This window comes from Lactuca saligna, chromosome 1 (assembly GCF_052625555.1).
Source record: "Lactuca saligna cultivar CGN05327 chromosome 1, ASM5262555v1, whole genome shotgun sequence".
NCBI classification, from domain to species: domain Eukaryota; kingdom Viridiplantae; phylum Streptophyta; class Magnoliopsida; order Asterales; family Asteraceae; genus Lactuca; species Lactuca saligna.
In genome coordinates, this window is record NC_136417.1 from 93,409,816 (window position 1) to 93,422,088 (window position 12,273).

Genomic DNA, 12,273 nt, shown 5'->3' on the forward strand with positions numbered 1-12,273 from the left:
GCATAAAACCGATCAATATAAAAACTTTCATAATAATATTTCATGTCAAAACCAAAGTGTTAATAATCAAAACATAGCATCATAAAACCATATCAGAGTGAAATCCCAAAGATCACGTGTGCGGAAAACATAATGTGATGTGCTGCGACCAAGCCGGCTCCTCTCCTTTGTAACAAAGTACCTGAAACACATAACACATAACACGATAAGCACACATGCTTAGTGAGTTCCTTCAAAACACCACACACATATAATTAGCCACTCAAGGCTAAAACTTAACAAGACCTTTCGGCTAATGTGTCTCAGTGGGACCTTCCGGTCCCACAACTCCGGTAGACCTTTCGGTCCTACTCTGTTGACCTTCCGGTCCATACTCTGATAACCTTCCGGTCTAAACCCTACAAGCTCATAGCATCTACATATCACATAAATAAGAACATATATCACATAAACAAAACGCATAATACCACATAGACAAATGCATAGTATCACATAGACAAAATGCATAGTATCACATAAACAAATTTCATAATACCACATAGACAACGCATAATATCACATAAACAAAATGCATAATATCTCATAAACAAATTGCATAATATCACATAACTCATGTAAGCACATTAGACCTTCCGGTGCTGACTCTGTAGACCTTTCGGTCCTACTATGTTGACCTTCCGGCCTAACTCTGTTGACCTTCCGGTCCTGCTCTGTTGTCCTTCCAGCCCAACTCTGTTGACCTTCCGGTCCAAACCCTGTCAACCTTCCTGTCCGAACTAGGCAAACTCCTAACATGGCATATCACATAAAACATATATCACATATCACGTATAAGCATACCAAGATAATTATCACCAATACAATTATCTACCAATTACTCCTGTCGGTGGGCCGACATTGTGGCCTTAGACCCACCCCTACTGGAAGGTAACTCACCTCACATTGCTGAAGTCCCGTAGACACAACCCCACACCGCTAAAGTCCCGCTGACTCAACCCCAGATGTTGGATGATAGATTCCCGAACTGTGAACACCAAAATAAGACCCAATTAATAATTAGGTTCCACTACATAACCATAAGTACGTACTTTGGGTAATTACCACATTACCCCCTTGCTTGGCTTTATTCAAGCGCAAGGCCCAAACCTTAGGCCCAAACTCAAATTAGGAATCAAGGCACAACATATGGCCCAATTTTCCAAATTGGGCCCATACCCCCATATGATCTTATTCTAAGGCCCAACCAAAAAGTCCAGTCCAACAGTTGTTATTCTAATGGGCCAATACCACATAATCATAGAGGCCCAAACTATGGCCCATTTACGGCCCAATTTTCCAAATTGGGCCTAACTCCTTATATGGGCCTTATATCAAAGCCCATTAATTATTCTAGTACATTTTCTTGATCTGGGATGGCCCATTAATAACCCAATCATCAAGGCCCAATAGAAAGGCCCAACAATAAACCCAAGTGAAATTAGGGTTTTTACATAAAATAACAATTAGGGTTAAGTGTTTCTCACTTAACCCATTAAGGACTGAATCCATTAAGTCCATCATTCCTCTAAATAAGTCATATGGTGTGATTGGGCTTAATCACACAATTCCATTCCAATGGCCCAAAAGTGGGTCCTAATAGGTCCAAGCGCATAAATCCAATATTAGGGTTTTCTGAACCCTAATTAGGGTTTCCAACCCCATCTTAGCCCAATAGGCCCAATTGATATGTCTTTTGATTAATTAAGGTTCATTAGACTCATTAAGGTTCCACTAGGCCCATTAGTCATCTATTTGGGCTTATAGGTCCATTAAGCTTTATTGGGCCCATTAGGGTTTATTAAGCCCATTAAGCCTCATTGGGCCCATTAGGGTTTCTTAGTCTCATTGTCCAACCATCCAAACAAGTCAAAACACCATCAAAGCACACCGCCACCCGACACGGCGGCCGGTGGCGGTAGCCACCACCCTACGGTGGTGGTTTGGTTTTTTCCTTTTCACTATACCAATTGGTTACAATTACAATTCCCATCCGATAATCGCACTCACACCCTAATCTAATTACAAACACATATACACATGAAAATACACCCACCCATGGTGGTACACGGCGGCAGCCACCACCTCACGGTGGTGGCAATGGCAGTCTTCTTTGATCCTCCAACTACACAACCCATAAAACAAGAATACTCGTCCCTTGCTTGAAAATCTAACCCAAATCACCCACCTATGGTGACTGGCGACTGCAGCAACCCCAAAACGGTGGTGGTTAAGGTGATAGCCACCACCTCACGGTGGTGGCGGCTATTCTCTTGGTTCTCAGTCGTGCGACCTCACCCGAAACATGATCTGAAGGCTACAACTCTCCCAAATCCGCCACTATAGGTGGCTCACGATTATTGGAAACCCTAAAAAAATGGCGGCCAAAGCCTACCGTCGATCCCGGTCAACACAAACGACATCAGGTTATATAACAAACGAAGAAGAAGATGTAGATGGTAGCGGTGTTCCTTACCGTGAGCTCCCTATGCTCTCACGTCCAAGACAGCGACGAACACAACTTGCTCCTTCGGTCTCGGTGGTTTCTCGGTGCACACAACGCCTCCGTCAACTGAGCAATGGTGGTGGCGTTTCATCAACGAGTCGACAGGCATGACGGTGGTTGTCGGCTTTTGATGATGCAAATGGCAATTAAGGAGGTTCCCATGGTGGCGGGTACAGGAAAGAAGTAAAAGGGTGACAGTTGAATAATAAGCTAGGGTTAGGGTTATAACCGGGGGTGACGAGTTTATATACCCCGATCCCCCAAACTTGTTTCCATAATGGCAAGTTCAGCCCCTCCTTTCCATTTTCTGTAAAAATGTGATCCAATATTTACACTTTCAACCCAATCCATGGAGATCCCTTACAATTTAAGTCCCATAAATTATCAAACAACCCCCAATATCTTAATTATGACATAATCAGCCCTTCCACCTCATTTCATTTTAAATTAAATTCAAATAATTACCATGGAGCCCCTGTCTTCATAAATATTTATAAAATGAGTCACAAACTTACGCTTTTAACCCCCGACTTCTAAAATTATGACCATTAGCGCTTCGAGACCATCCTTTGATATGTAATTATTTATTTTAGGGCTACTATTCGTTCCTTAATTTAGTTATTTATCTGATAAATAAATGGGGAGTTACAGCAGTCCAGGGGGAACCTTCTCATGTTCTAGAGGAACTCCCATCAGCAATCCAGGGGGAACCTCTTCAAATTGTTCAAGAAAATTCCATTCTCATTCCAACAAGCCAAAATGATTATGCAGGATGTTCTCAAATCCAGGGGGAACTGCCCTCTCCAACTGCAGAGTCTTCTGATATTGAAGACAATCCCTCTACCGCAGCTGATGATCATCTGATACCTCATCTACACGTATGGACGAAGGACTACCCACTAGGTCAAATTATTGGCAACCCATCCGCAGGTATCCAGACTCGATCACCCAAGGACTTATCTGATCATTGTCACTACGCAATGTTTATGTCCTCAGTTGAGCCTAGAACTTTCAAAGAAGCATTATTAGAACCTGATTGGATATCCGCAATGTAAGAAGAACTGGAACAATTCAAAAGGAACAAGGTATGGCAACTCGTTCCGATACCGCAAGGCCATACCATTGTTGGTACAAGATGGGCGTGCAAGAATAAGTAAGATGAATCTGGTGCGGTCATCAGAAACAAGGCAAGGATAGTTGCAAAGGGCTACAATCAACTTGAAGGTGTTGACTGTGATGAAACGTATGCTCCGGTGACACGAATGGAAGCTATCCGAATCTTCTTAGCATACGCAGCCCACAAAAACGTCAAGGTACACCAAATTGTGACATCCCCAAAATCACGGCCAGAAAAGACCGGTTTCATTTATGCTTTTTAAAATAATTTCAGAGTAAATCCTTTAGATTTGAAAGAGTTGCGGAATTTGTTCCCAAAAACAAAACATGATAAAATAGATTTTTATCAAAACCTTTCATTAAGAAATATAATTTCATTTCATAATAAAAAACCAGGATGTCACGTTTCGATACAGACCATAAAGCATAAACGATAACATTACAAGTCATTCAACAAATATATACATATACAGACTTGTAAACAAAAACAACTTGATGATTATCCATCTTATGCCCTCGTGACACTTCCTGTAATACAAAGAAAATGAGTGGGTCAGGCTTGGATGCCTGGTGAGCATATAGGGTTATGCAACCCACAATAAATAATTAAATTAATTTTCATCAACCAACAATAACCCAATTCCCCATTCCCGTTATTCTCACTTTATGTCCCCAAATCAACTAACACAAGGGACCTAGTCTTAGAATATTTCATTGGGACGAAAACACATGCATTCGGGGGTTTCCCAGCAATATATGTCAAATAAGGCAACCATGAGGGGGATGGAGTACAGAGAATGAACACCCAAGTTCATTAACACCTACAGGTGGCGAGCCTGCTAGTGTTCCACAAGACTGTCTAGAAAAGTCCGTGGTCGTCATCTAAACTCCGCTAGATGACTGAATCAAAATAGCATCGAGGCCTCTCATCTGTTTATTACACACCAACTATCTACCCATGTTCTACCCAACATATTAGTAGATAAAAATATACATTTTTGTACATAGTTTAAAACCTATATAACTTGCTTTAATCAATACATATTCCACATAACAGATGAGGCACACACACATAACACGTATTTCATAGAGAATAAATCAGATCTATGAGATAGAAGAGAGTGAATATACATTGACACATATAACAACAAAATATGTACACATAGCACGTATTTTATATAAAATACTTCATAATAATGTGTTGGAAGAAGGTAACTACACACTCACTTGATCAGAAGATGATCGGACAGCACTACGACTTGCAGAAGTAATATACTTCAATAGATCTGGAAGATCTTCACCAAAATCGGACTCCTTGTAGGCAGAGCTTCGGCTCGGGAATAACGCTCTTCAAGATCCTCGGGGCTTTGGATCTTGCTTCGAGGCTTGGTAATGATACCAGGGCTTCGGGATATGATTGGCACGCAAATCGAGGTAAAGAACTAGAGAGAAGAAAGGGGTTGAATAAGAGAAAATGGTTGATCTCAGTTTCTATTTATAAGTTGGGGGGTCTGGGATTACGCTGGGCGTAATTTCAATTTACGCTGGGCGTACTTTAACGTCACTGCATGCTTCAATTGGTGGCACTCGAGTATTGGTCAGGCAACTTGCATCCTTCTGAGTACGCTGGGCGTACTCAAATTACGCTCGGCGTAATTTGACTCGTCAAACTTCTAAATTGCATAACTTTCGCATACGAGCTCTGTTTTCGATGTTCATTATATCCATGCGTAGGTGAGACCATACTCTACAACTTTCATTTAGACTCCATCGGATAATTTTGAATTTATTTTTATTATTTATGTTTAGTAGGCCAAAAACTTCGTTATAAAATCATAACTTCTTCGTCCGATGTTCGATTTCGCCTAACTTTTCATCATTTTGCTACTAACAACGAGATCTTCGATTCTTGTTTAGATTGTTTCGGCTAAAAACCGTTCGGTCTCAAATCGAGTATTCGGGCTACACACTGCTAAGTCGAAACTTAGAAAAATCATAACTTTCCAATACGAAGTCAGATTTGGGCGTTCTTTTTATGCACGCTCTCAGTTTAACGAACTCTATGACTTTCGTTTAGATTACTAAGGCTAGATATTGCTCTATCTTAAATTCATATTTTACATCTTTTGGCGTCGTGCCGTTTCTGTCACGAAACTTCGAGAGCTCATAACTTCTTCGCATAGATATCAGGCTTATCTCACACTTTAATTTTGACGCTTATTTTATTCTTAATTCATTAAATTATAATAATTAAGAAAGTAAACACATAATTCACAAATAATACATTATATTATTTCAAATTGGATTACAAAGGTTAACGTAGACTATTACATCAAGAATAATGCCTAGCCTGGAAACACGGGCATTACAATTCTCTCCCCCTTAGGATGATTCCGTCCCCGGAATCACACATCAGCAAACAAATGCGGATAGCGACTCAACATCTCACTCTCCGTTTCCCAAGTGAGATTTGGCCCATTCGAATGTTTCCAACGGACAAGCACTAATTCGACCATCTTGCGTCGAAGCTTCTTAGTCTTTCGGTCAACAATTGTCTCTGTTTCTTCAATTAACCTCTTGCTTTCATCAATTCTAAATTCAGAAATTGGAATTATATCAGGAAGTTCTCCTATGAACTTCCTCAAATAACACACATGTAAAGTGTTATGAATACCACTCACTTCTTCTGGTAGTTCTAGCTTGTAAGCTTGGTTCCCAATCCTCTGAAGAACTTTAAACGGTCCAATAAACCTCGGACTTAACTTTCCCCTTTTACCAAACCTTATAAGTCCATTCCACGGCAAGACTTTAAGTAAAACCGAATCTCCATCCTCAAAAGTCATCGGTCTTCGCTTCTTGTCAGCATAGCTCTTTTGACGATCCTGAGCTGCTAACATTCTTTCTCTAATTATTTTCAACTTTTCAGCGGTTTGATGGACCATCTCGAGACCCATAAACTGCTTTTCCCCAGCCTCAAGCCAACACGACGCCGTACGACACTTTTGTCCGTACAACGCTTGATAAGGTGCCATCTTTATGCTCGAGTGGAAACTATTATTGTAGGAAATTTCTACCAAAGGAAAATGTTCATGCCAGTTACCTAGGAATTCCAGGGTACATGCTCTCAGCATATCTTCAAGTGTTTGTATTGTTCTTTCACTCTGACCATCAGTCTGTGGATGGTAAGTTGTACTTAAACACAACTTGGTACCCATCTCCTCTTGTAGACTTTTCCAAAACCTTGAGGTGAAACGGCTGTCATGATCCGATAAAATCGTTAACGGAACACCGTGAAGCCTTACAATTTCCTTCACGTAAGAATTCACAAGCTTTTCCATAGACCATTTCTCATTGGCTGCTATGAAATGCGCACTCTTAGTGAATCGATCAATGACCACCCAAATCATGTCGTGACCACTTTTTGTTCTGGGTAGTTTAGTGAAAAAATCCATCGCAATGTCTTCCCAGTTACCTATAGGCACAGGAAAAGGTTCTAAACCCCAATATGGTTTCTGATGTTGTGTCTTGACTCTCGCACAAGTCACTCACTCAGCCACATACTTTGCAACATCAAGTTTCATCGTCGGCCACCAGTAGTAGGGTTTCAGGTCCCTATACATTTTAGTGCTACTAGGATGAATTGAGTACATGGTCATGTGAGCTTCTTCCATCAGAAGATCTCTTATCCCTCCGAACTTAGGTACCCAAATCCAACCTTGGAACACCTTCATTCCATGACTGTTTGTATCAAACACCAACGTTTTGCCCAAACGTTCCACCTTTCGGTCAGTCTTTTCAGAAGCTTCTTCTTGGGCTTTCTTTATACTCTCCACAATTGTCGAGACAACTTCTATTCTCAACGTTGTTGCCCTTTTTCTCTCAACATTGACTTTCCGACTGAGAGCATCAGCAACAACATTAGCTTTACCGGGATGGTAAAGTATCTCACAGTCGTAGTGCTTTAGTAACTCTAGCCAGCGTCGTTGCCTCATATTTAACTCTTTCTGATTAAAGAGATATTGGAGACTCTTATGATCAGTGAAAAGTCTGCAGTTTGTGCCATAGAGGTAATGCCTCCATATTTTTAGAGTGAAAACTACCGCTGCCAACTCCAAATCATGAGTCGGGTAATTGTTTTCATGCTCCTTTAGCTGTCGAGACGCATATGCTATCACCTTTTCTCTTTGGGTCAAAACACAACCCAATCCAACCCTAGAGGCATCGCTATAAACAGCGAAATCTTCAACTCCATCCGGTAGAGATAAAATTGGTGCCTCGCATAGCTTCTTCTTTAGCTTCTCGAATGCTTCTTTATGCTTATCACTCCAAGCATAAGTAGCTCCTTTGTGGGTCACAGCTGTCAATGGACTAGCGATCGAAGAAAAGCCTTGGATAAACCTTTGGTAATATCCGGCTAATCCTAAAAAGCTTCGGATCTCCATGGGATTTTTCGGCTGTTCCCACCTCATTATAGCTTCATTCTTTGCTGGATCAACCATTATCCCTTCTTGGTTGACCACGTGACCCAAGAATTGGACATCTCAAATCCAAAAATCACATTTGGAGAACGTCGCATACAACTTCTCCTTCTTGAAGACTTCCAACACTTCTCGCAAGTGTCTGCCATGCTCCTCTTGGCTTTTTGAGTAAATCAGAATGTCATCTATGAACACTATCATAGATTTATCTAGGAACGGATTACAAACCTTATTCATCAAATCCATGAATGCTGCTGGAGCATTTGTTAGTCCGAACGAGATAACCAAGAACTCGTAGTGTCCATATCGCGTTCTGAATGCAGTCTTCTCTATATCCTGCTCTCTCACCTTCAGCTGATGATATCCTGACCTTAGGTCGATCTTTGAAAAATAACTTGAACCTTGTAGGTGATCGAATAGGTCATCAATCCTTGGGAACGGAAATCTATTCTTTATTATTGCCTTGTTCAGCTCTCTATAATTGATGCACATTCTCATACTTCCATCTTTCTTCTTCACGAATAACACCAGAGCTCCCCAGGGTGATGAACTAGGTCTAATGAAACCCTTGTCCAATAACTACTGAAGTTGCATCATCAGCTCCTTCATCTCCATCGGTGCTATTCGGTAAGGTGCTTTTGCAATCGACGTTGTTCCTGGCAACAAGTCAATACAGAATGCATTTGTCGATCAGGCGGTAATCCAGGAAGATCTTCGGGAAATACTTCCGGACAATCACACACCATGGGAATATTCTGCATCCCCTTCTTTTCCTTCTTAGCATCGATCACGAATGCTAAATATGATGTACACCCCTTGGTCAAACACTTCCTGGCTTTCATTAGGTAAATGATTCCAGAATTTACTCTGCGTTTATCTCCATACACCATAAACGATTCCTTTCCAGGAGGGTTCACTTTCACTATTTTCTTCTTGCATAAAATCTCGGCATTGTTGGATCTAAGCCAATCCATTCCTAAAACGATGTCAAAACCATTAAGTTCAATAGGCAATAATTCCTCGTGAAACTTATTCCCATTAAGGTCGATTAAGATGTTTTTCATACGATGGCTAACAGGTACATACTTGCCACTAGCAACTTCGACTAATAAAGCATTATCTAGTCTATCAACAGGCAAAGCTAGTTTTCTACCAAACTCATGCGAAATAAAGGAGTATTTGGCTCCAGAATCAAAAAAAAAAAATTGAGCAGGTAGTTCGTTAACAAGAAAGGTACCTGAAGCGACATCAGCTTCATCTTTCGCAGCCTCAAGTGTCATCTGGAAGGCTCTCGCCTTCGGCTTCGGTGGAATGTTGGGCTTCGCTGCCTCCTTCTTCTTCGGACAGTCTTTCAAAATGTGCCCCTCTTCATTACAACCAAAACACATCCTTTTGTTGGACGGACACTCATTGGCAAAATGTCCAATTTTTCCACACTTGTAGCAGGTTACTTCCTCACTACATTTTCCAAAATGCTTTTTCTTGCACTTCTCACACCATTTTGCTTCACCTCCTTTTCCTCCAAACTTTTTCGAATCAGACTTCGAAAATTTTATTTTCTTGTTGGAACCTGAAGTTCCTTCAAATTTTCCCTTTTTGCCAACTTCAACCTTATCGGTGGTTCTTCCCTTGATCATGTTTTCAACAGAATTGGCAGCCCAAATAGCTGCCTCTAGAGTAGGTGCCTGACGCATTGGCACCACGTACTCCCATGGAAGTCCTTTTGTATATCGTTCAACCTTTTTCAGCTCATCTGGCACGATGCGCAAAGAAAACTCCATCTTATCGGTGAAAGCGTTTGTGTATTCATCAACTGACATGCTGCCCTTGGTCAATGTCAGAAACTTGTTCTCCAACTCCAATAGATTTTGAGCCGAGCAGAACTTGCGCTTGAACTGCACCAAGAACTCTGCCCATGTCAATTGCAGTGGCTCATTAGGACTTAAAGTCATCCCTAGAGTGTTCCACCAACGAACGGCTCCACCTCGGAACTGACGCACTGCATAAATAGTCTGCAACTTGCCTCTGCAGCCACAAGTCATGAAGGCTAACTCCATCTCGGAGATCCAATCCATCACTCCGATCGGGTCCTCCTTTCCAGTGAACGTCGATGGTTTCCAAGTTAGAAAGTCCTTGTACTTGCATCCCATTCCATCATTCCTTCCATCATGGTTGTTTTGCCTAACTATTAGTGGGTTGGCTTGACCAACAGATCCACTGAAGTTTCCACCTTCCGAGTGCCCTTCATTTAATTCGAGCTCTTCTACTTGAATTGACAGTTCTTCACGATTCTGTTGAAGCAACCACCTATTCTCCTCTATTTGATGATCCAACATTGCTTGAATCATCATTTGTACACCAGCCATTGTAATTGGCTCAGGTGCTGCAGCTACAACAGGTATTTGTTCAATCACTGGTGGTTGATTCCTGTTTTCATCAGCGTTTCCAACTCCACTTCTTGTTCTCACCATTTTCGATCTACACACCGAATAAGGTGAAATTAGATCCTCATTCACGATAGATATTCAAATCATCCTTATCACTGCGAAATGTTTACATGCTAGTTCTAATATCGTAGACATACGCTTAGAATCCAACACACATATGGTTTCCCAAATCCGGTCGGAAACAGACCATAGATCCGAACAAATAATATCATATATGGAAAACATATAAAATTTAGCACATAAACGCATTTTAGGCAATTTTTCTAAAAAAAACTAGTGCTCGTGTCTAAAATATCATTGACACACATCTCAAAATTTCACCTAGCATTTTAAGTTTAAGTCTAGAAATCCTACAAATTCCTAGTTCGCTTAAACTAATGCTCTGATACCAACTGTGACATCCCCAAAATCACGGCCAGCAAAGACCGGTTTCATTTATGCTTTTTAAAATAATTTCAGAGTAAATCCTTTTGATTTGAAAGAGTTGCGCAATTTGTTCCCAAAAACAAAACATGATAAAATAGATTTTTATCAAAACATTTCATGAAGAAATATAATTTCATTTCATAATCAAAAACCGGGATGTCATGTTCCAATACAGACCATAAAGCATAAATGATAACATTACATGTGACAACCCGATATTTCAACTCTATCTAATGACCTAAAAAGTAAAGTATTGTAACCACTTTTGTGATAATGAAATTAACTTCGAAAATAAAATGTCCAAAACGTTTCCATTTAATTACCTACTCTGTTTGATGTCATTAAACCATGATCGTACATAAAAAGAATGCCCAAATCCGACTTCGTATATTGAAGTTATGATTTTTCCAAGTTTGGCTTAGCGATAGACAGCTAGAAACTCGAATTGGAGATCGAGCGACTTTCGGTCGGAATAACCTAAACGAGAATCGAAGGTCTCAACAATGGTATTTCAACTGTAAAAAGTCTGGCAAAAATAGACGTCAGATAAAGAAGTTATGAATTTCTGACGAAATTTTCTTAACACGACCTTTTAAAAATAAATAATAAAAATTATTTGGAAATTTGTCGACGGAATCTAATCGAAAGTTGTAGAGCATAGTCTCACCTACGCATGGATATAAAGAACGTCGAAAACGGAGTTCGTATGAAGAAGATATGGATTTTAGAAGTTTATTAAATAAATAAAATATAAATTTTATTATTTAACCTTGGTATTATCCGAAGGCGAGTCATCAGATAAGGCCGAGTTACGCCCAGCGTAAGCTCGTACCCCCAGCGTACTCAAGGTCTAGGCCTTGGATCGCCCACGTCTCGCCCTGTGTGAAGCTACGCCTCGTCCCATCCGAACTCCGAGGCAGTTGAGGATTCGGTCATGCGTGACGCACGCGTACGCCCAGCGTACCGAGGCGGTTCCCACCCCATATAAAAGGGATGCGTGGGTTCCGAAGAAAAGCGCCATTCTCTCTCATTTCTCTTGCGTTGTTGCCTCGTTTTCCATGCCTGTGCTAACCTGAAGCCCCGATCACTTTGCTCAAGTCCCGAAGGTCGTTTGTACTCCCGAGATTCCCGAGAATCCCGAGAAAATCCGTTTTCCCGAGAAGAAATTCTGCCTGGTTTTCATCTCGCCTTTCTTCGATCTTTCAAGTGAGTTCATACCCCTAAATTAACCCTTTTAAATATTCTATAAATGCTTTTATATGCT